Genomic DNA, 24,758 nt, shown 5'->3' on the forward strand with positions numbered 1-24,758 from the left:
CAGGGGACATCTAAGAGTACACGCACAGCAGGCAGTTAGGTGTAGAAGCCTATGCTCAAGGTGCACACTCACACCTGGGGCAGAGGCTCCAATTTGGCAACTGTGCTAGATAATCTCCATTTATGCTGCCAGATGCACTCTTTCCCACCTGCCACATGAGAAAGCTGACCTCTATGGACTGCACACTGAGGCAGCCCACCTTCTTGTCCTTGGCTTCTAGCTGGGTTCAGGCAATGCCAGGCACTAGCAGATAGAGGGTAGGAGAAGCAAGATGCTAAGGTATTTATTCCCCCTGGTCCCTCTCTGACACAAGTGCCTAAGACCACAGTTCTTACCAGGCAATCCCTCTCCCACAGCTACAGGTGAAGCTTCCTGACTTTGTTGGTAAAGAGGGTGCTTCACCATGCCTAGTTGGTTCCCATAACCCGGGCTACAACATCTTAGTAAACAGTCCCTTTGTTCGGCTCCCTTCAATTAATTTTGAGTGTGCCATGTACCATGTGACGGATGCAGTTAATGGGCACCAAGAATGACCCCAGAAAACACAGTCTCAAAAATGGGATGCATATTTGCTAAGTGCCCTGACAACCTTCCTATAGAGGTAGGGGATTGCACACAGGGACATCATGGTCACTCAAACTACCTCCTGTGCATAGTGTCTCAGGATGGAATGCAGCTGAAGGGCAGAAGCGTTTGAAGTCCAAGTGGCTGATAAAAACAATGACTTCAGAGATTGTAACATGGACTGGGGCTGCTTCTGGCTGTCCTTGAGAATGCACACAAAGCAAATGACAAACTATAAGCTGTGAATTTCCAAACAGATGGGTGGAAAATCTACAGCTGTTTTAAAGACTGTTTTATCTCTTATAGTTGCCGAGTTGACAGGACTAAGGATCAAGCCCAAGGTTTGATGGCAAGAGTTGCAGACCCAATTAAACATGCCACCCTGAAAAGTCTTGTGTGCTAACATAGGGCACTGGCTGAAAAGGAGAATGAAGCTGAATCACAGATGCAGGCATGTGGGTAGACACAGGTAAGACTAAGAATACTGAACCCCAAACTCAGCCGAACTTCCCTCCTGAAAGCAGCAACCTACACCCCCCCCCACTAAGGAGACACAGCCTCCCAATGCCTGAACCGCCAATAAAACCCCTTCAAGTTGTTTCACAAGTAGATGCCAATTCTCTTCACCACCTACTCCCACTACCCTTCATATCTCATAACCCAAAAGAGCCCAGAAAGAAGCTCAAAACCTACTCTGGGAGAAGACTGCCTTTATACCAAAACATTTGCAGAATCTTAACAATTTTTACCAGCAAGAGTCTGGAGAGCACATACAGGAGTATACTCACACCAAAGAGGACTAAATACAAGATTACTGTGACCCTTTCAACAGCCACGAGTGTATACTGTTGATCTTCTCCAGGCCCTTCCCAAGAGGGACCTGCGGCAATTCCCAAGGGTGACTGTCCATTGCAGAAAGGGAAATATACATAATCCTTCTAAGGGTTACTGGATACAAGCTCTGAACTGACACTAATCCCTGGGGACCCAAAATGTGGTCCCCCAGTAGGAATGAGACTTCCAAGTAAGAGATGAAGCCAGCCCTAGTGTCTCACAGTGAGTTCAATGGGACCATAGGGTCATCCTGTGCTTATTTGCCTAGTCCTCGAATTTTAGTGGAAATAGATATACTTAGTAACTGGCCAAATTGACATTAGTTCCCTGTCTTATGTCATCAAAGCTATGATGGGAGAAAGAGCCATGAAGTAGCTCTGGAACAGTCTCCCCTTCCTCCACTAAGAAGAAACCCAAAACTATATCATATCCATGGGAGAAGCTTGGAAATCTGTAGAATTATCAAAAATTTAAAGGATGCAGAGATGTTAAATCCTATTATATCCCCATTTAACTTGACCATTTGCCTGGACCAACACCGGAAAGATCTTAGGACATGACTATGGATTACCACAAATTTAATCAGATGGTGATGCCAATTATAGGTATGATTCTAAATGTGATGGTTTTTTGCTGGTACAAATTTGATAACCTGGTATCTGGTATATGACTATTTACCTGGCAAATGCTTTCTTTTCTATCACCATCAGTAAGGACAATGAGAAGCAATTTGCCATGAAGTGGCAGAAGCAGCAGTATATCCTCATTTGTCTTACCTGAGGTCTATGTCTACATTGTCATAATAAAGCCTTGGAGGGACCTTGATCACCTTGATAGCTCACAGATCACCCATCACACTGATGGCATTATCTTAATGCCAACATACTTGATGAACAAAACGTAGCAAGCTCCCTGGACAACTGTGTGAGACACACAAGAAAACCAGAGGATGGGAGAAAAACTCACTGAAGTTCAGGGATCTGCCACATTGATGTTTCCTAGGGTTCTACCGGTCTGAGACAAGATATCCCACCTCAAATGAGAGAAATTACTACACCCGGTACCCACTTCCACTGAGGAGGCAAAAGAACTGGTGAGCTTCATATTTGGATATGCTGTTCTGACACATTTACTGGGTAACCCATAAGGCTGCCAGTTTTTATCGAAGCCTGTTCCAAGAGAAGGTTCTACAGCAATGAAAGCAGCCCTAACTCTTGAGCCTATGCCTCAGCACACCCAGCAGCACTGGAAATGATGTGGCAGACAGGAATGGGTTAAAGAGCCTCTGACAAGCACCAATAAAAGAATAAGAGTTGTAGACCCCTTAGGGTTTGCCAACAACTACTGTCTATTTGGTTTTTGGTTTGCTACTCAGTCCACGTAGAGATTAGATACCTGCCTATGGAAAATCAAGAGAGTACGTAACAAGGCCCAACATGAACAGAATATTATCTGACTCACTGAATTGCAGAACTGCACGTGTACAGCAGCATTCTACTTGGTAAAGTAAAAGCAAGACAGGGGTAGGTGCAGAGGCACACACCTGTAGTCCTAGCTACTCAAGAGGCTAATGTGGGAGGATAACTTGAGCCCAGGAGTTCTGGGCTATCGTGCACTATGGCAATCAAGTGTCTGCACTAAATTCAATGTCAATATGGTCACCTCCTGGCTGTGGAGGACCACCAGATTGCCTAAGAATGGGTGAATAGGTAAATAGGCCCAGGTCAGAAGCAGAGCAGGTGAAAACTCTTTTGCTGATTAATTGTGGGATCATGCCTGTGAACACTCACTGCACTCCAGCCTGGGTGACATAGTGAGACCCTGTCTCTAAAATAAAAAAAAATTTAAAAAAAGCAAGACGAGGCCTTAGCAAGTCTGGATGGCACAAGAAATTGCAGGGACTGGTGGCATAGACTCTGCCTGGTACTTGTTCCTCCCCCCCTTGTTAGCTCTCTCCAAAGGCACACTTAAGGCTTATGGGAAGGATCCTAAGGTCAGTTAGCAGAGGAGGAAAAAGTCATGCCTGTTTATTGATGGACATACACAGTGTGCTGGCACTGGCTAAAAGTAAGAGAAGGCAGCCCCACTGAGGGATGGGCCTGAAAGAGATTGGTGAAGGAACAGTGGGCAGAATGCTGAGCAGTACATGTGGTAGCTCACCTTCATGTAACGAGAGATGCCAAAGGGACATAGCAACGATGACCAAGGGCAGTGGCTGATGGCTTAATGGTCAGGGACTTGGAAAGAACAAGATTGGAAAATTAGTTTTTTCAAAAAAGGGAGGCTTGCAGAAGTTACGTATGTGAACCTTTCACTACAGCACACAATGTGAACATATTTGTGTCCCAAATATACCCACTACAGAGAAGCTCTCAATACTCAGGTGGTCAAGATAATCTGTATTAGGGATGTTAGTAGACCTCCTAACCAATCATCCCATTGCTTGTTCATGGACCCATGACAAAGTAGACAAAGCAGTGGGGTTGGAGGTTGTATAGAGTCTCAACAATATGGCCTCCCTCTCACCAAGACCGATCCAGCTACTGCTGGTGCCAAGTGCCTGGCCTTGACACTGAAGACCAAAATGGGGCCCCACTATGGCACCATCCTACAGGAGGATCAGGCAGCCACCTGAGGGAAGAATTGTCCTCACAAAAGCCAGATTTGCCTACCCTGCCTGAAATGCTTTTGCCAGAACCATTCTTGGTTACAATAGTATACCTTGTTCATTGTCACAGATTCCTATACAAGATCACATCAGATCAAGGAACACATTTAGGGCAAAGAAGTGTGGCAACAGGCTCACTACCACAGAAATCACTAGTCTTACCTTGTATCCTTTCATTTCACCTAGAACAGATGCTTGAGAGAGCAGTGGAATGGCTACAGAAGGTTCAGCTATGGCACCTGCTAGGAGACAACACCCTGTGACACTTGAAGCTGGACTCTAAGAGATAGCATATGTCTTATACCAGCAGCTGACATATGGTGCTCTCTCTCCCATACAGTCAGAATTACTTCTGATAATCCCTTAAGGAATTTTTGCTTCCCACTGCAACCTTGAGTTTGGTAAAGGAATGTTTTCACCAAGGAACAGGCTAGTTCTGTTAAACTGGAAACTAAGACTACCCACCTATCATTTTTTGGCTCATCAATGCACCAATAGTAAGAAAGCAGGAACTATCCCAGTGAGGTGATTGATCCAGGATGTCTCCATACAATGGAGAAAGGAAGATTATGTCTGGAATGAAGGAAATTCACTAGGGCATATCCAATGGTACTGGTGAATGAGAAACTGTGGCAACTCAATAAAGATGGCACTACTAAGGACTTGGACCCTATGAGCCCAGCCTCCAGAACTGTGAGAAATAAATTTCTGTTGCCTATAAGCCACCTAGTTATGGTATTTTGCTGTAGCTGCCTAAAGGGACTAAGACACTGGTAATGGTTGGGTGGGGCAGCGGGGGTACGAATGAGCTAGATGCAATGACTGATAGAACCTTGTGTTTCCCCTATGTTAGGAACAGGAGTTTTACACCCAAAGTATAAGAGAAAATATAAAGAACAGAAAGGGGAGGACTGTGCTGGATACTGTCTATTTGCCTTTCCAGATCCATCTCCACCCTGCTCTGCACCTCAGGACAGGCTCCCTTGTCCTCTATCTGTTGGATGATTTCAGCAAGAAAGAGGGACTGGCAGGCTATAGGGTGGGAAGAAAGGGATTGGGATATGTATTTCCTCATCCCGTTCCTTTCTGGAAGGCTATGGATTGGGAGTTGCTGTGTTCCTCTCTAAAGTAACAGCTCCTATCAGGCAATCCTCTCTCTTGTGACTACAACTGCTATGGGATGAAATGCTACAATTCTCTACCACGAGTCCTTGGACAAATTTAAATGATCTGAGCCCTAGTTTCCTAATCTAGAAAATGAGTTAGCAACATTGACTTCATACAGTTGCTTTAAGGATTCAAGATAGTTATGGAAAGGTGGTTCACACCTGTAATCCTCACACTCTGGGAGGCTGAGGCAGGAGGATCACTTGAGCTCAGGAGTTTGAAACCAGCCTGAGCAAGAGCAAGATTCCACCTCTACAAAAATATAGAAAAATTAGCCAGGCATGGTGATGCATGTCTGTAGTACCAGCTACTCAGGAGGCTGAGATAGGAGGATCACTTGAGCCCAGGAGTTTGAGGCTGCAGTGAGCTATGATGACGCTACTTCACTTAACCCAGGGCAACAGAGCAAGACTGTCTCAAAATAAAAAAAAAAAAAAAAAAAAAAGGACCTCATAGATATGTAGGGCTTTTCCAAAGGGGGAAAGAAAAAAGATCTGCCTTCACTCTGCTAGACAGCCAGAAGATAACCTTGCAGATCGGTTCTCAGGGGCAGCTGGTTTGCTGGGGATAGGTCACATGGCTCCAATGAGACTAAGTTCATTAGATGCTAACCAAGAATAGAAGCACTAAGCTTACTATCCACCTCATTAACCAACTCAGGCAAGTCCAACAAGACAGAAAGAAATGACTGTGATGACAGTAGAACTTTCAGAGGCCAGTCAAACCTTAGGAGAGACAGTACATTTGCAAGGGTAGTGTAACACCTAGTAAATACCATGATGATTCTCATCTGGGAGTGATTTTGAGCCCTAGAGGATATCTGGCAATGTTGGAGACATTTTTGGTCATCACAACTTGGGCGGTCAGGGATGATGCTAAGCATCTACAATGCACAGGACTGGCCCTACAACAAAACATTATCTGGCTCCGAATGTCAATTAGTGCTGAGGCTGAGAAACTAACGTGTATTGAGTACTAATGCCAGGACTGTTTTAAGTGCTCACATCTAACACATCAATGAATCCTCATAGCTACCCCTGAGGTAACGTTTTATCTCTATTTTACAGCTGAAGAAGAAACCTAGGCTATGAAGAATACTTCCACATGGCCACACAGCTGTGGGTGAGAGCACTCTGACCTGAGCCCAGCTCACACACTTTGTCCCTCAATTTCTTATGCTACTGTTGCATGTGTCCTCTTCTAAATCATCTTTGAAAATACAGAATTAAAGAGAAAAGAGCACTAAGTATCCACTAGGCAGTAAAGTTAGAGAAAGAAAGCCACACACAGGAAAAGCAGACATCTGATTCTGCCACCAGGAGGGGTCAAAGTCTGGGAAACACTATGTCAGGAGTGGCCCCTGCCTTCCCATTCTTAAAACACCACATGTAAACATCTAACCAAGAGCTTGGTACAGAGCAGGCTCTGAGGGTTGCTCCATCACAAGGACAACCAATAGATTATGAAATCAAGAGGAAATAAGAAAGGATGCTATCAAGGATATGGTTTTTAGAAAAGGAGGGAAAGTTTATGTTTTTTAAAAAAATTCATAACTTAATTTTTTTTCTTTGGGGAATATAAAAAGTATCAGTATGGGTGAAACTCCCTCCATGATAGAAAACTGCCCCCAATTCTTATGTTAAAATTTTGTTGATCCAAAAGCTGCTTATAAATGGACATTAAAGCTTTTTTTTTTTCTAAAGCATTTTTTTCCCATCATCGTGTCCATCTTTTTGTCTAATATATGCTAATTACTATCCTAGATCTTGTACATCTTTGTTTCAGGGAAGCCAAAAAATATTTTTTTATGAAAGGGCCAAAGATTCTTTTACCCCTAAAAAATAAGCACAGTTTCTGAAACTCATATCCTTTACACATCACAAAGACTGTCTGATATTGACTGGGGGGCCCTACCCAAATAGGAAGGTAGATACATTCATAAATATCAGTATCTGCTCTTAACTAATACAGCAAGGAGAGAGGGTCAGGGATTCACACTAAGTCGTAAAGGAAAATAAGAACAAGTCTGTCCCAAAAGGAGGGAATCAGGCCTGGAAGAGCTACACAGGGGGACAGAGAACAGCAGGAACTCTCATTCACTGCTGGTGGGAATGCAAAATGGTACAGCTACTCTGGAAGGTAGTTTTTGGTTTCTTACGAAACTAAACATATTCTTACCATACGATCCAGCAATCATGCTCCTTAGTGTTTACCCAAGTGAGTTAAAAACTTATGTCTACACAAAAACCTGCACAGAGATGTTTACAGCAACATTATTCATAATTGCCAAAACTTGGAAGCAACCTAGATGCCCTTCTGTAGATGAATAGGTTAATAAACTGTAGCACATTCAGACAATAAAATATTTTTCAGCACCAAAAAGAAATGAGCTATCAAGCCATAAAAAGACATGGAGAAACCGTTTAGGTGCATGTTACCACATGAAAAGGCCAATCTAAAAAGGCTACACACTGTATGATTCCAATATATGACATTCTGGAAAAGGCAAAACTATGGAGCGAGTAAAAAGATCAGTGGCTGCTAAGGGCTGGGAGTGGAGAGGAGTGAGGCAAGGTGAAGGGATGAATATGCTGAGGATTTTTAAGGTAGTGAAAATACTCTGTATGTCACAGCAGTCCCCAACCTTTTTGGCACCAGGGACCAGTTTCATGGAAGACAATTCTTCCACATACGGGGATGGGGGGGAGGGATGGTTTCAGGATGATTCAAGCGCATTACATTTATTGTGGACTTTATTTCTATTATTATTGTTACACTGTCATATATAATGAAATAATTATACGACTCACCAAAATGCAGAATCAATGGGAGCCCTGAGCTTGTTTATCTACAACTAGGCGGTCCCACCTGGGGGAGATAGCAGACAGGGACACCTGAAAGGTGTTGCTTATGTCTAGTCTAATCTCTGCTGCCGTCACTGCAGAAAACCCTGCTTCACAAAGACAGGATGTTGGAAATGGAAGCAGGCTTTTCAGTGCTTTTGTGGCTATCTCAGGACATTCCACCTGGACTTTAATCCAGAACATACAGAGATTTGACGTTATCTCAGACATACTTTTAAGGCCACCATCATTTGTGATCTCAAGCAGGTGATCTTCTTCTGGCACCAACAAAGTTGACTCTCCTGGCTTATTCACAAATAGGTCGAGGATCCATTCCTTTCCAGTGCGGGAGTCTTTCGTGGTTGGGAAGTAATGCTCAGACTCTTTGGAAAGCTGAGATAGGTGATCATGCACCAGCTGGGAGAAAGAAGGCCCTGGCTCAGTCTCTTTCAAGATCTCTGCTAATGCTTGTAACATGTCGAAAATCCCCAAATTCACTTGTCACCCCCATAATTCCAGTTTGGCTTTGAATGTAGCCACTTTATCTGCCAACTTGAACACAGCTGCCGTTCTCCCCTGAAGTGACACATTGAGTTTGTTGAGCAGGTTGAATTTGTCACACAAGTAAGCAAGTTTTGTGACCCATTCTTTGTCACTGAAATGTGCTGCCAGTGGTGACTATTTTTTTAAAAGAGATCTCTGGAGCAGCTCTTGTAACTCAAAATCTCTGGCCAGTGATCTACCTTTAGAAACCCATCTCACTTCTGTGTGTAAGAGAAGACATGTATGCTCTGTAACCATCTCCTCACAGAGCTGCGTGAACAGATGTGAGTTAAGGGCATGCACTTTATTGTGTTTGATAATTTTAATCACATCATGCAACATGTTTAGTTCAGGTGACATTTATTGGCTAGCCAGCATTTCTCTATGGATGACACAGTGTGTGAACTCACATTCAGAAGCGACCTTCTCGGCCGGGCGCGGTGGCTCACGCCTGTAATCCTAGCATTCTGGGAGGCCGAGGCCAACGGATTGCTCGAGGTCAGGAGTTCAAAACCAGCCTGACCAAGAGCAAGACCCAGTCTCTACTAGAAATAGAAAGAAATTAATTGGCCAACTAATATATAGAGAAAAAATTAGCCAGGAATGGTGGTGCATGCCTATAGTCCCAGTACTTGGGAGGCTGAGGCAGTAGGATCGCTTGAGCCCAGGAGATTGAGGTTGCTGTGAGCTAGGCTGACGCCACGGCACTCACTCTAGTCTGGGCAACAAAGTGAGACTCTGTCTCAAAAAAAAAAACCAAAAACAGAAGCGACCTTCTTGACCAGAGTAGTGAAACCAGAAAGCCGTCCAGTCATGGCTGCAGCTCTGTTCATGCATATGCTGACAGAAAATGACCAATTTAGTTTTCCTAATTCGATAATCATTCAAAGACGCGGGCAGTTCTGCAGCTGTGGTGTTGGCAACAAAAGTCCACATAACATATCCTCATACACATCCTCCTAAAAAATACACTGCACAAAAACACCGTTGCCCTGTTATCAACATTGGTAGATTCGTCAACATTGGATTTCGTATCACAGTGACTCATTAATCCTAACAATTGTGCCTCAATATCCTCTGCTATTTCATCAATGCATCTAGTTATGGTGCTAGCTGAAAGAGGCGCACATGCCACCTTTAAAACTGCAGCCTCTCCTAAAAGTTTGTCCTTTGCAGCAGGCAGGATCAACTCTTCACCAATAGTAAAGAGCTTCTTAGTTTAGCAATGCAATTAGCCACTAAGAATGATGCTGTCACTGCAGACACATTTGATGAAGTGGTAGCCTTCAATAATTGCTTCTGTTCTTTGAGTTCATGTGTTTTTTTTTCTTTTGAAAAACTCCAAAGGCTTGTTTTTTAATGCAGGGTGCTTGGTCTCCATGGGCAAAGCAGTTTTGAAGGTTTCATGGCTTCACTGGATAGCCAGTCACCACATATGACACAAGTGGGCTTGGACAATGTAAACTGCCTATTGCAATGAACCCATAATTTAAGTAGGACTTTTGGTATTTTCTTTTAAATGAAGCTTTCATTTTGTTGGCAGTCTTAAGAGTCTTTTGCTCTGTTATCATTGGGTCTTTCCCCCTTTTCAACAAAGCTCTCCAGCAACATTTGTGTCTTACTCATTTTTGGTGGGGTAAGCTTGTGGGCTTACCAAAACTGTGACTGACACACGTGCTCAGTGCAGGAAAGAGGTGGGGTTGGAAGTGGTAAATAAAATAACGGGCAGGCCACGCATGGACTAAAATAAATGTCAGATTCTGACTTAAAGCCTGCCATGAGATGCAGCTGTACAATTGAAGTACATCACTTGCCACTATAAAGCCTGCCACCAGAGGCAGCTTAATTGCCACTTGTCACTCACTGATAAGGCTTTGACATGAATCTGCAAGCAAGTGATTTATTACGGTCTCTGTGCAAACCTCTCTGCTAATGATAATCTGTATTTGCAGCCACTCCCCAGCACTAGCATCACTGCCTCAGCCTCAGATCATCAGGCTTTAGATTCTCATAAAGTGCACAACCTAGACCCCTCAGATGCACAGTTTACAGTAGGATTCATGTTCCTATGAGAATCTAATGCCACTGCTGATCTGACAGTGTTAGAGGCAAGGACCCTCAAAGACCCTCAACTCCCCTATGACTTGTCCTACGCACAAACTTTGCCCTGGAAAATTCCAGCTATAGCTCCGAGAAGAATGCAGTCCATGACGTGCTGACCACGGAATGCTCCAGGATGTGTTGACTGCAAATGTTCCGGTTGGAGATGAGTAATCAGTCAAAAACAAGATACTGATAAGACACTGATTAGGGCTAATCAACCCAGACCCAAGCCTCATCATCACTACTCTATTTTTTGTTTTGACTTCCTTGTTTTTGTATGCTTATAAAACCCACCAAAAATCTAAGTAAAGCAGACCTTGACAACCATTTGCTTGGTCTCGTTTCTCTCTCTCGCTCATCTCTTTCAGGCACGGTCCCCCTCGCCCCCACGAGTAACAGAAGGTCCCGCGGGCCGGGACAGACAGGAGGCGGAGCTCAGACAGTGAAGCAAGCAATGGGGAGCAGCTGTAAATATAGAAATGCTTCAATCCATCACCTGCCAGCTCACCTCCTGCTGTATGGACCAATACTGGTCCATGGCCCCCGGGGTTGGGGACCACAGCTGTATGGTATTATAATGGTGGCTACATTTCATTATCCCTTTGTCCAAACCCATGGAATGTATAACACCAAGAGAGAACCCTAATGTAAACTGTGGTCTTTGGTAATGATGACATGTCAATATAGGTTCATCAACTGTAACAAATGTGCCACTCTGGTGGAGGATGTTGACAATGGGGAGCTGTGCATGTATGGGGACGGGGATATATGGGAAATCTCTGTACTTTCCCTTAATTTGGCTGTGAACCTAAAATTGCTCTAAAAAGAAGTCTTTAAAAAAAAAAAAAAAAGGCAACGTGGCACGGTGGCTCATGCCTGTAATCCCAGCACTTTGGGGTGCCAGGGTGGAAGGATCACTCAAGGCCCAGAGTTTAAGATCAGCCTGGGCAACTTAGTGAGACACTGTCTCTACAAAAAATAAAGTTAGCTATGTGTGTGTGGCACACACCTGTAGTCCTAGCTACTTAGGCTGAGGTAGGAGGATCACTCGAGTCCAGGAGTTTGAGGCTTCAGTGAGTTTATGATAGCACCACTGCACTCTAGCCTGGGTGCCAGAGTGAGAACTTATCTCTAAAAACAAACGAAAAAAGCCATGCACATACTCTGGGCATGGCATGAGGACTAGATGGGAACTCAGGACTGACCCAGAAAATAAGAAAATGAATTGGGGGCGGGGATGGGAATGGGGATGGGGCCAAGGACCATTCCTGAGAAGGGAACAGACCATGTGAATGGGTTTCATTTTAAAGTACTTTCAAAACACCTTCCCAGGAAATTCTAACCCCAAACCAACTGGTTACTTTACTGAAAGTCTACTGTAATAGCATATAATCTGTATCTGTTTATTTCCCCTCTCAGGATACCAGCTCCAAACCCCTCTGAAATGTTTCCACAGAAACAAAGCACATCTTTGTCACAATTATAAATTAAATTCACTGCAGAAAAGATTAGAAATCTAACAGGCTCTGCCAATGAAAGATACATAGTAACCTTCTACTCTTCCCTCACACATATCACAGGATGAATCAGTTACAACTTTTCCTGTTTTTCTTCTTTACCAATATATCCTTCCTCTGATTCCCACTCCACCCCCCTTTGCTTTTTCCCTCATTCTGTAATCACAAAGCAGTCTCCGTTTTTCCTACGTTTATTACATCTCTTATTTGAAGTAACTTTTATTCATGCTGCTTCTTGATAAAGAAAAGTGGTAATAGGAATTAAAAATAAAATACAGTATGTGCAAAATAACCAATGTTGGGACTACTGCAATACGGAAGAACAGTGTGCACTCGAAAACTTGAGAGGAGTATCCAAGACCCTCAACAAAAGTCATATAATCCTGCTGATTACCTGAAACTGGCTTCATTTTATTACAGACATTTAGAGTAAGGGACTGAGTGAGGAGGTGGATATGACCACCAACAGCCCTTTGTTTTCCATACTAGAATCAAAACTGCTGGGATAAGGAGAAAGGCCCTAATTTTATCCATACAAGACCCATGTCCCTCCACTTGGTCCACAATGAACAGGGGAGGATGAAAGTGGTGGCAGCAAAGCTCTGTCCTAGCCTTCTACGCCTCCCAAGGTCACTGTCTTGGGTTCCCAACCACCAGAAGGCTTGCCCTATTCCCCGCCCCAAAGCCTTCACATTAGGAGGCACACTCCCAGCATATCTTGCAGACAGATGTGAACAGAACACTCGCAAGGCCGATTCCTCGAGGGCTGTGTTCACTGGCAGAGTGATGAGGCCTAGGGTCAGGCTGGTTCTGACTAAGGCTGGGAGAAGAATTCAGATTGAGGAGGCACAAGAAAAACAAAACAAAACCCACAAAAGCAACACTTTCATGTCTCACAGTCTCTTGGGAGAACCTCCAACCTGCTCTCTGTTTCCACTCTAAACCCCCTACAATCCATTTCCCTAGTAGCCACAGCAATTTCTTTAAATCACTGTAAATCTGATAATTTTGCTCCCTGCTTAAACTCTTTCCATGGCTTTCCACTGCCCTTAGAATAAAATCCAAACTGAATTACTGCTGACAACCTACAATCGCCCACATGGCCTAACCTCTGCCCACCTCTCCAGCTGCACCCACCCCTGTAGTCACTAGACTCCCGTTAGAACCACATCCTCTCCCATCTCCTGTCTCTCAGCCTCTTGTACAGGTGGCCCCTGTGTTTGTGATACGTCCTCTTAGCTGTACACACTGAGGCCTTTGTTTAAGTTCTTCTGACAAACTTCATGACCACCCCAAGTAAAGTGCTCCCTCTCTCCAAGGTAATCATCTGTCATCAACCTGTTTGTTTATATTTTAGCGCTTACGGATTGCATCTAGGATTGCATTTTGATTATTGAAAGCCTCCTCAACTAGGGTGTAGGAACTTTGACTTACTCACTGCCATGTACTTACTAGGTCTAATAAGACATTTCATCCAACAGCTCAACAGGTGGAGAGACACACTTGGAAATTCCAACTTGCCGAAGTGTGCTAGTGAGATCTTCAAAGTGACCAGTGCCTCGTCATTCTTTCATCAGTCTCCTGAATCATCAATTTCTCCCTCTTCACTGGATTACTCCCAGTAGTATACATATTAATCTGCTATCTTAATAAAATTCTCCATAAAAATACAGATTTTCTTATTTAATATTTATACAGTGCTTAATATATGCCGGGGATATATCATTAGTCTGTGCCCCCAACTTTTATCATTTGTATGAATGATTCCATCTTATAACATTCTTAACTAAGGCTTTTTAAAAATAAGGAGAACTCAGGATAAATACAGATGCTTATACAGTGTGATAAAGAAAACTTTACTCCAAAGCAAGTGTTTGGTTTCAAAATTCTTTTGACAGTAAAGATTTATTGGTTAGCACATTAGAAAAAAATTCCCAAAGCACATAAATTACAGTCAATTACATATTTAAATTGTACTGCTTCATTTCAAATACTGACCTTACATTGGCTATGTTATTAATAAATAAAACATGAAGAATTTTACCTTAATGTTTTAACATTTCAAAAATTGGGACATATATATATATATATATATATATATATATCTCCCTACTTATTTTTTCCTATTAATAGAAACTGCAACTTTATCCCAGGAATGGTAAAGTCAATTTAGACCTATACCTGTAAGTACGCAAAATCAAGAACAAAGAAAATAAGTTAGGTTAATGCATGTCCTAGAATAGGAAAACCCCCGTTGAGTTATGGGAGGCCACAGGAGAAGAAAAGATAAAATTAAATGGCAGAAACATCTACACAAATTCTTGAGTCAAGTTTTAATCTAAAAGTCACAAGTAAAAATAAAAATATTGATTCAACTGGAATGTGTACAAGGATAATGTGTGAAGTAAAATCAAGCAAAATGTGTTAAACCAAAAGCTGATACCAAACTTAAAACTATAAACTTCAACGGTACCCAAACTGGAGTACACCTCATATCTACCACCTTTCTCTGAAGAAATAAAAGCTTCTGGCATTCATCTCCATATATCCAGGAGAAAATACATTAAGAAAGAGGTATGAACATTTTTTAGATTACACAAAGAAAGGAAAAAGGGTAAATCATTTTCTGTAGACCAGAGAGAGAAAAAGAAAGTTCAAGTCCTATCCAGCTCAGAAAACAAAGCAGAGAAAGGATTATGCACACCTGGAGATACAAAAACAAAATATAGTTTAGGAATAATACTCCACAAGAAAATCCAAAGCTGCAGATATGGTTCCATAAAGCCTGTTTTGTCTTGATGATTTCCTGAGTGAATTTATCATGTATTTTTAAAACATCTCTCCGTCCATCTATTATACATGAGTGTTTGGTGTGCTGCTCTCCCTACACCCAACTCCATTCTATGAAACCAGACCTCGGTGTCTTAATTTATATCTTTTTATTCAATACTGAATTTTTCCCTGTCATCTTCTTTATTTGTCCATACTGTAGGAATAATTGTTAAAGTACAATATTTAATGATTGAAAGGCCAATTAGAACTTTAAATTCACTTTTATTAAAAAAGCAGTGTGTGTGTCTTATTTTTCCTTTAAAAGTAAATGGAATTTGAAGATGCATGCTTCTCGTCCTCTAGAAACACACATAGCAAAAAAGACAAATGCTCAAAGAATCACAATCAAGGTAGACTGTGATAAATTCTCTAAGAGAGTCACCAGCATTCATAGGAAGGAAAAACCACTTGCAACTGAACTGATCAGGTATTTAGGGTGGTACAAAATGTGAGGGAGGTTTGAAAGATGGTCACTCAAAACAGTAAGGACAGTAGAAGTCCTTAGTATAATAAAAACAAGGAATAGTCATTAGTCCAGTCTGCCTTAATGCCTGCCCACATTGAAGGAAAAGACCAATTCATCAATAAAAACAGAAACTGCCATGAAGCAACATTCACCATGGAATTTTATAGGGCATTGCCATTAAACCTTTATTTTACTTTCATGCTTATAAGCTTAAGTTGGAAATCATTCTTTTCATCCACAGGAAATAAAGGCTGTAAACATGTATTTGAGATCACATTGTAGGGAATTTTGAATGCTAGGCTTCTCACTCTGGATTTCATTCCGTAGATGAGGATGTGAAGGCATTTGAAAAAGGAACTGCAGGGCTATAAGTGTAGAAGATAAATGAAATGGAGAGAAATAAAGAAACAGGGGCTTGCCAACAATAGTGGCAGGTTTGCAAAATATGGACAGGTGAAGTAAGTTGTTAGCTATTTGTAGGTGGGGTGCAAGTTAGTAAGAGGAATTATTAATAACAATGCCTCAAGGTTTTATTCCTGGGTAACCAGAAGAAATAACTAGAAATGGTGGGGAAGGAAGAACACAGCAAAATGACAGCGAACTGGCTTAAGTAATTACTAGCCTTGCTGGAAATGCCTGCATCAGATCCACAAATTTGAAACCTTCTGTGTATCAGGCTTTATTTCTAAGCTCTCAGGATACAACAGTGAACTCAACTGGCAAGTGCTCCTACCTACATGGAACTTACCCTCTAGTGGCAGACAACAGATAATGAATAAAGTAAATAAACAGGTCAATATATATTATAGAAAGAGTGGGGATGCATGTAACTTTAAATAGGCTGGTATCATCTGAACAAATACCCATAAATAAGAGACTGAGCTGGGGAAGAGTCGGCAAGAAACACAACAATATTTCAAAATAATTTCACTCAACAATGCTTTGAAGTCAGCAGTAACATCGCAACATATCTCTTTGAGACCCAGTCCTTGGGCTGGCACTCAGAGTTCCACTTGCTGACTCTATCCTACCCAATCAAGAATACTTCACCAATAACACAGTGATAACAAACTGTCTAGTAGGTCAATTTGTTTATACTGGCTGTTTACATTCCCTACATGGGAGAAAAGGGCTGCATTTTAAAACAACAAAACCAAAGCACTGTTAGAACATGTTTGTACAAAGCTTAAGAAGACAACCATCTTGTTCTCAAAGCAATAATTGATGTAGCAACTTTGAAACTTGTGATTTAAATCAAAGGTACTGAAGAATGATTATGAATCATGCAATTAAGCTACCAAGCAGGATGCTGCTTAGAGAAAAAGAATTCACAGCACCATAAAACTGTCAAAAATAAAAATAGTAACTATCATCAAAAGTAGAAATATCATCCTTTGATTTTATAATTTGTTCATCAACAGATCTGAATCTTAGTCTAAACTCTGCCATTTATTGGTTTAGGTCTTTGGCCTCATCCTTATCTGTAAAGACCAGCTTGTCTGATTTTTCAGATTCCTTTCAATTCCAAATTTTATGTGGCAAGTTATGGTTTCTATGATGTTTGTTGACGTATTCTGAGTGCTCTTGTTTACTTCATCTTGCAATAATAGTACATATAAGCACCCAAAATAATACAACTTGTAAGTTCTGTATAAAGTGATAGGAACTGCTTTTAAACAAACTTATCTGAACTTGATGCTTAAAACAAGGCTACATTCACCCTAAAGGAGCAGCCTTTTTTCATCCCTCTTTTAGAAGTCTTCAACACGGTGAGGCTTCTATAGCAGTTGAGAGTGGATTTCATTTGAACAAGGTGGATAACCCCTAATATAAGAGAAAAGTAATGGACTTTTTCTCTTGAGACTCAGCCTATGAAAACTGTTCCAAAGGAATCCCCAAGCATTTCTAGCAACAGCTCTGAGGAAAGAAAAAGTGTAGGTTTTCTGGTGATAACAACTTTGGAAATTAATGCCCATCTGAATGTATAATAAAGAAAATAGCCAACATTTATTGTGTACTGTGTGCCAGGCACTAGGTATTAAAACTCGTCTAATTTTCAAAACGATGTTGCAAAGTTGGAACTACTGTTAATATCATATCCCCCACTCTACATATGCAGAAACTAAGGCATAGAGAAGGTAAGCAAATTGCCCAAATTTTCACAGTTAATAAGTAGATTCGAACCCACGCATTCTAGCTCCAAAGCCTCCTGCGCGCTTAATCTCCACGATACGATACACTCCCTACGTGAACCTGCCGTCCTGGTTTAAGTAACAGTCCCATTACTACTCGCACCCTCCCTGCAAGCAGATTAACCCGAAGTGAAAATAAAGCCGCACCGCAAGCTCACTGTAAATATATTTTAAAGAATGCAAAAACTTTACAGTACCTGAAGCTTTCTCGAGATTTGGGGGGGGGGGGTGTGTGGAACGACGCAAACGTTTTCTATTTGGAAGCAGGCAGCGCTCGCTCGCGCCGCGAAGCCAGAGCAGGACCCGGGTAGACGCGGAGCCTCCCTCCCGGGGTTCAAGCGAGGGGACCGCCCACCGCCCGCGTCCCGCCCCGCCCTCCTACTCGCCGCGGAAACGGCATCCGGGCCCGTCGGCCCGCACCACACCTGCCTCGGCTGTCCGCGGAGTCCCTCCACCTGGCCCACGCGGCGCCGAGACCCCTGCCCACCCGTTTCCTCACGCGAGCTCGGAGAGCCCACGCTTACTTTCGGGGACCCTGCCCCCGCGCGTGGCGAGTGGGAAGCGCCGCCGCAGCTGCGCCACACTCGGCCGGGACAGGCGCCGCGACACCCGCTGCCTGCGGCGCCCGCCGCGCACCCCGCCGCGGGTGGACCGCCAGGCCCCGCCCTCCGAGACAGGCCACGCCCTCCTATGCAGGCCACGCCCTCACCAATCCCCAGCGCCGCCGCGGCCTCGGCCACGCCCAAGTGGGGGAGGCGGGGCCTCGGCTCGCTCAGCCCCGCCCACGGCGCTCTTGGGCCACAGATCCCAGAAGAGGTGCAGGCAGGGTGCACCCCTGGAGGCCATAAGTAAGTAAAGAGGGTGGGGAAGGGCTGGAGGTGTGTGACCCCAGGAGGAGGAAGGGCGGGAGGCAGGCGGAGTGAAGAGGGAAAATCCAGAGAGAGCCCTTGGGAGTAACGTGAAGAAAAAGGCTTGGGAAGGGAAGGATAATAAGGCACTCTCCCCAGGTTCCAGCTAAGGTGTGGGACTGGGTGAGATCTTAAAACAACAGAGTTCACTCATTCAGGGCACTGGCATAATCTCATTCCCCGTAACAGGCTAAGAGTTACACACAAATTCAGGGTTCCATGCTAAAAGTCATTGGGAATGGGATTCAGAGGAGCAAAGAAAGGAAGCAATTCCGTTATTGACCTCCAGTACACATCCTTTACTTGTCGTGTATGGGTCAGGATCTAGAAGGACACGTCCAGCTGTGAACTGCTTGTGATTGTGGATGACTTTGTTCTTTGCTTCTTGTGTTTTTCAGTTTCCTATATTGCATATATTAACTTTTTAAAAAAATAAAGGTTATTTTAAAAACTTGAAAAAAAAAATTATGAACACGACTCCCAGTAAGAATCCTCACCCCAGGCTTAATGTTAATGATCCCTCTTCCCTCAAAGAGCAACAGCACATTTCAAGAGAGCAGATCCAGTACACCTGGGTTTATCATGAATGTCCACAGTGTACTACTTACTACAAGGTTTGCAACTGAGTGTATGGATAAAGGAAAATCAGACTACTCGGAATGACTTGTTTGAACTATTATTGCATCTGAGTTTGGAAGGTGAAAAACGACTTGAGGAATTGAGTCAATAACTGAGCTGGGGCCTGTAGTACCAGCTACTTGGGAGGCTAAAGCAGGAGGATGGCTTGAGTCCCAGAGGCAAAATAGCAAGACCCATCTCTAAAATAATAATAATAACTGAATAAAATTATGGCAAGGAAGCATGAGGCTCACTTTGCCAACAAGCAGAATTGACACACAGAAACTCTTCCTACAAGAATTTCAGAAAATAATGCTAAGAGGCCAGGTAAGTTCCAATATCTGAAGCCCTCAAGTTGCTTATCAGTAAAATGAAGGGATTTATCCTGGTGACCTCATGGCCTCTAAATGCCCTTCCACACTCTGGAGTTCATCCTGCCAGGCTCAACTCTGAGAGAATAGCAGAAGGAACATCGGGAAGCACTGTCCAATCAGAAGCCACACAGAGAAACTGGGAATTTTTAGAAAAAGCCTCAGGGATCTCTGGCATCATTTCATTCAAGCTCCCCCATCTGATTTTCCTATTTGTAATAATAATAATACTACGCTAGTTCCCCGCTTAGCCTCAGTTTTGTTTTTGTTTGTTTTTTTTGACCCAAGGTCAACTGCAGTCTGAAAATATTAAGTGGAAAATTCTCATAAATTTTAAATTATGCACCCTTCTGAGTAGCGTGATGAAATCTCACATGGTCCACTCCACCCTGCCCTGACATGAATCCTCTCTTTGTCCAGTGTATCCATGCTGTGTACACTATCCCCTCATTAGTAACTTAGTTATCAGATTGTTTCAGTTATCAAATCAACTGTCTTAGTATATAGCAGTACTTGTGGTCAAGGAACCCTTATTTTACTTCACAATGGGCCCCAAAGCACAAGAGTCGTGATGCTGGCAAATTGTTATAATTGTTCTATTTTATTATTGGTTATTGTTGTTAATCTCTTACTTTGCCTAATTTATAGATTACACTTTAACATAGGGATGTATGTATAGAAAAAAAAAAACATAGCATAGATGGGGTTCAATACTATCTGCAGTTTCAGGCATCTACTGGGGGTCTTAGAATGTATCCCCCATGGCTAAGGAGGGACTACTGTATCATTCTTGCCCTAGCTCAAAATCTTAGACTCCTTTTCCCTCAATACTCACATTTAGCCACCAGATCGTTGGCTTTCTCCTTTACAGAGTATCTCAATGACTCTTCTCATTTTTCCTGCCATCTCTGTGTACAAAGTACAGATTCAAAGTACTTAGGGTCTTCAAGCTGACCCGAAATTATTAATACGTTTTCCACCTAATCAACTACTCTCTGATGTACAGTCTGACAGACTGTCTCCTCACTGCCCAGAATGCACAGCATACAGGTAACATCCCTGCCACTGTACATGCATAGCCACAGCCAGAAGACCTTCTTCTCAGTCCTAGCTACCTGTCCTGACCACAACAGCTCTGCTCAGGGACCTATGTAATAAAATGCTACAATACTTAAGAGCAGCACCACTCAACTTAGCACATAGCAAGGCTACCTTCTTTTGTTTTCCGTTATTTATAGTATTTTCTCCAAAACTAAACTGTAAACTATTTACTAGATGTCCCCAGCCCCAGCCAATCCAGGAAGAAAAATCTATTTTCAATATCTCAAGAAGCCTAAAAGAAATCATATACTCATTTACAATTAGGCTGTTCGGGTTAGCTATAACAGCAAGATTTTCTGTTTGTTTTGTTTTCTTTTAAGAGATGGGGTCTCACTATGTTACCCAGGCTGGTTATGAACTTGTGGCCTCAAGCAATCCTCCTGCCTCGGTCTCTCAAAGCAGGCAAGAGCCACCATGCCCAGCTTCTGTTTTTGTCTGAAATATTATGATAATGAAGTAGCATCAGTTACTTCATGCTAACCAAAAGCTTTTGTTGGCAGTTACATGTGACTGATTCATAAAAATGGAGAAATAAATTATTATTAAATAAGACTTGTTTGGAAGACTAAATCTTTGAAACTCATGGAGGTAAATAAAAAGTAGCCTACCTACTCTTCATCATCCCATTGCCCAAACAAGTGACATACCCATAGTAAATGCTTCAAAATACATTAATCAGCCCATGATTATTTCCTACTTTCCTGAAGCCCTCTCTCTCTTGCTGTAACTAAAATACTGGTCTTTTGTTTTTCATGCAAATAAGATAGTGAGAGTTCCTCCTTCTAATTTCAAAGAAATTCTCAAGAATAAGATAAGCAAGAATCATACAGCACTTCTTGGAGTTCGACTAGAAATGTATTCAGTATTCTTGAAACAAACCCTCAAATCACAGTAAATTCCCTATGTTAGGGAGCCCTACATACTATTAAGATCTTTAGAGAGTAAATTTTCCTTAACTGCAACTTTTGTTTTTTCTTTTTAGAGACAGGGTTTTGCTCTGTTTCTCAGGCTGGAGTGCAATGGTGCAATCATAGCTCACTGCAATCTTTATCCAAAATGCTTAGGACCAAAAGTGTTTTGGATTTTGGATATTTCAGATATTGTAATATATGTATATACATAATGAGTTCTCTTGGGATGGGACTCAAGTCTAAAGATGAAGTCTGTTTGTTTATTTATATATAGAGTCTAACTCTGTCACCCTGGCTAGAGTGCAGTGCGTCATCATAGCTCACTGCAACCTCAACTGCCTGGGTTCAAGCAATCCTCCTGCCTTAGCCTCCTGAGTAGCTAGGGACTATAGGTGTGTGCCATGGCTGCCTAATTTTTAAAATTCTGTAGAGGTGGGGTCTCGCTATGTTGCTTAGGCTGGTCTTGAACTCCTGGCCTGGAGTGATTCTCCCACTTAGGCCTCCCAAAGTGCTACGATTATAGACAGGCCTGAGCCACCGCACCTGGCCCCTTAACTGCAACTTTAACCAGATGGCACAAGGAGAAGCAGGACCAAGTTTGCAGAATGAGTATCAAGAGTGAAAACTGATTCACAATCTATCACTGACCTCTTGTGTTTTGCAAATGTCAATGGCACATTTCAGGGAGGTCCCAGAGCTCTGAAGTCTGGCCCAAACAATCTATAAATCACTACCCACAGCAAACCTTTATAATGTTTTGGAGATTTAAGAAGTATTACACAGGCAGACTAAACAACAGTCACACTTCATTTTACAGAGGCTATTGGTTATAGACTCGTGGAACTTTTCCTCTCCTCAAAAAGTGAGTGAGTATTAAGAGTAGAGCCTTAGGGGACTTCTGAATCCAGCCAAGATGGAGTAACAGGACCAGATTGACCCTTACACCTGGAAGGTGGAAAAAGAGTCAGACAAAATATATAAAACAACAGTTTTCAAGATACTAGATATCAGGCAATGAAGGAAAATGATCCCTCAGATGCAAAACAAACTAGGTGTAGCCCAGCTTACTATTTTCAGAGAGCTTACAGGCCATGGCACAGAGAAGGCATGTAAGAGGGCCCAGCAGACTCCCTAGGTTGAGGAGATAGAGTTGTGAATCTAGGGAGAACAAAATGGCCAGAGTTTATAAGACACAGTTAACTGCACAGAGAATTCTAAAGTTCTGCAGAGGGTTCTCCTTGAGAATTTGAGAGCGCTGATCAGTGCATGGATGTGAGGAAGCTATAAATGGTCCAGGAAACAAAAAACCATTTGAAAGCATTAGAGAGAACAGTATTGGGCACTCACAGAGGACCAGGAATAGTGGCTTCCTCCAACAGGCCACCTAGAAAACCTCTCAGTTCAATGGGGTAGAGTATTCAGAAGTGTCTTACCGTAATACTGGGGAGGAATTAGCCCTAGACTAAATTCTGCTTGAGTCCTACAAAAAAAAAAAAAAAATCATGTAAGTAAGATCTGGGCCAGGCCCAGTGGCTCATGCCTATAATCCCAGCACTTGGGAAGCTGAGGTGGGAGGATTGCTTAAGGCCAGAGTTTGAGACCAGCCTGGGCAACATACTGAGAACTCATCTCTACAAAAAATGTTTTAAAAAATTAGCTAGGTATGGTGGTACACACTGTAGTCCTATCTACCTAGGAGGCTGAGGTGAAAGGACTGCAGCCTTAGTGACAGAATGAGACCCTCTTTTTAACAAAATTTTCAAAAAAATTTTTAACAGACACAGTAGTTTACACCTATAATCCCAGCACTTTGGGAGGCGGAGGTGGGAGGATCATTTGAGGCTAGGAGTATAAGACCAGCCTGGGCAACATAGCAAGACCCCATCTTTACAAAAAATTAAAAAAAGAAAAATAGCCAGGCATGGTACCTGTAGTCCCAGCTACTTGGGAGGCTGAGGCAGGAGGATCAAGTCTGAGGCTGCAGTGAACTATGATCATGCCACTGTACTCCAGCCTGGGTGACAGAGTGAGATCCTATCTCAATTAAAAAAAGAAAAAAGAAGAAGATCTGGAAGTATCAAACTATTTCCATAATTTAACTCCATCTCAAATAAAAATTCAAGCATATTTATAGGAATATAAAAATATCTATCAGCCATCAAGGTAAAGTTCACAATATTTAAAATTCAGTAGTCAATATCGAATATCTGACATTCGGTATTACAAGGCATGTAAAGAAACAGAAAAATATGACCCATAATGAGATTAAAAATCCATCACTGAAACTGGCCCACAACAGACATAGATGTTAGAATTAGCAGACTAACACATTAAAAGAATTATTATAATAGTAATATATTCGAAGAGTTAAGTAGAGAAAAAGAAGGTATAAAATTTCTAAATCCAACTTCTAGAGATGAAAACAACAATCTCTAAAGTGAAAAATACACTGGATTGGATTAACAGAAGATTATACATTGCAGAAGAAAAGGTTAGTGAACTCAAAGACAGCAATAGAAACTTCCAAAAGCAAAGAGAGAGAGAAAAGAATTAAAAAGAAAAGAAAATCAATGAGCTGTGGACAATTTCAAGCAGCCTAATATATTTGTAATTGGATTCCCTGAAGGAGAGGATAAAAGTGGAGTTGGGAATCAGAAAAAACATTTGAAGAAATAATGACTGACATTTTCCCAAATTAGATGAAAACTGTAAACTTGCATATCTGACAAATTCAATGAAGTCAAACACTAGGGACATGAAGAAAACTACACCATGGTGCATCATAATAAAATTACTAAAAAATCAGTGATAAAGAGAAAATCTAATAGCAGCCAGAAAAAAAGACATGTATGAAGGAACAAAGGTAAAAATGACAGTAGATTGCTCATCAGAAATAATGCAAGCAAGAAGATAGTGGAACAACATCTTTAAAATACTGAATTTAAAAAGCTATCAACCTAGAATTCTATACCCAGCAAAAATATCTTTCAAAACCAAAGGCAATATAAAGACTTTTTCAGACATACAAAAGCTGAAAGAATTCATAACCAGCAGATTCATACCATGAAACAATGTTCAAGGAAGCCTTTCAGACATAGGAAAATTATTTCAGATTTCCAG

General features: G+C 42.1%; 1 protein-coding gene across 7 annotated transcripts in view; it reads right to left on the reverse strand.

The window, feature by feature from the left end:
- Window positions 1–24,758, reverse strand: part of SGK3 (serum/glucocorticoid regulated kinase family member 3) — a 127,343-nt gene that overhangs the window by 60,265 nt on the left and 42,320 nt on the right. The window contains exons 1-2 of one of the 7 annotated variants that reach the window (XM_076005253.1): window positions 18,155–18,383; window positions 8,310–8,493 (exon numbers count right to left, since the gene is read on the reverse strand). The exons of 4 other annotated variants lie outside the window; for them this stretch is intronic. The gene's annotated coding sequence lies outside the window, so the exon portion shown is untranslated. Of the gene's footprint in view, window positions 1–8,309; window positions 8,494–17,926; window positions 18,076–18,154; window positions 18,384–24,758 lie in introns of those variants that run through there. 2 more of the 7 variants (XM_076005255.1, XM_076005254.1) reach the window with 2 other exon arrangements.

Source organism: Microcebus murinus, chromosome 7, assembly GCF_040939455.1.
Source record: "Microcebus murinus isolate Inina chromosome 7, M.murinus_Inina_mat1.0, whole genome shotgun sequence".
Taxonomy (NCBI): domain Eukaryota; kingdom Metazoa; phylum Chordata; class Mammalia; order Primates; family Cheirogaleidae; genus Microcebus; species Microcebus murinus.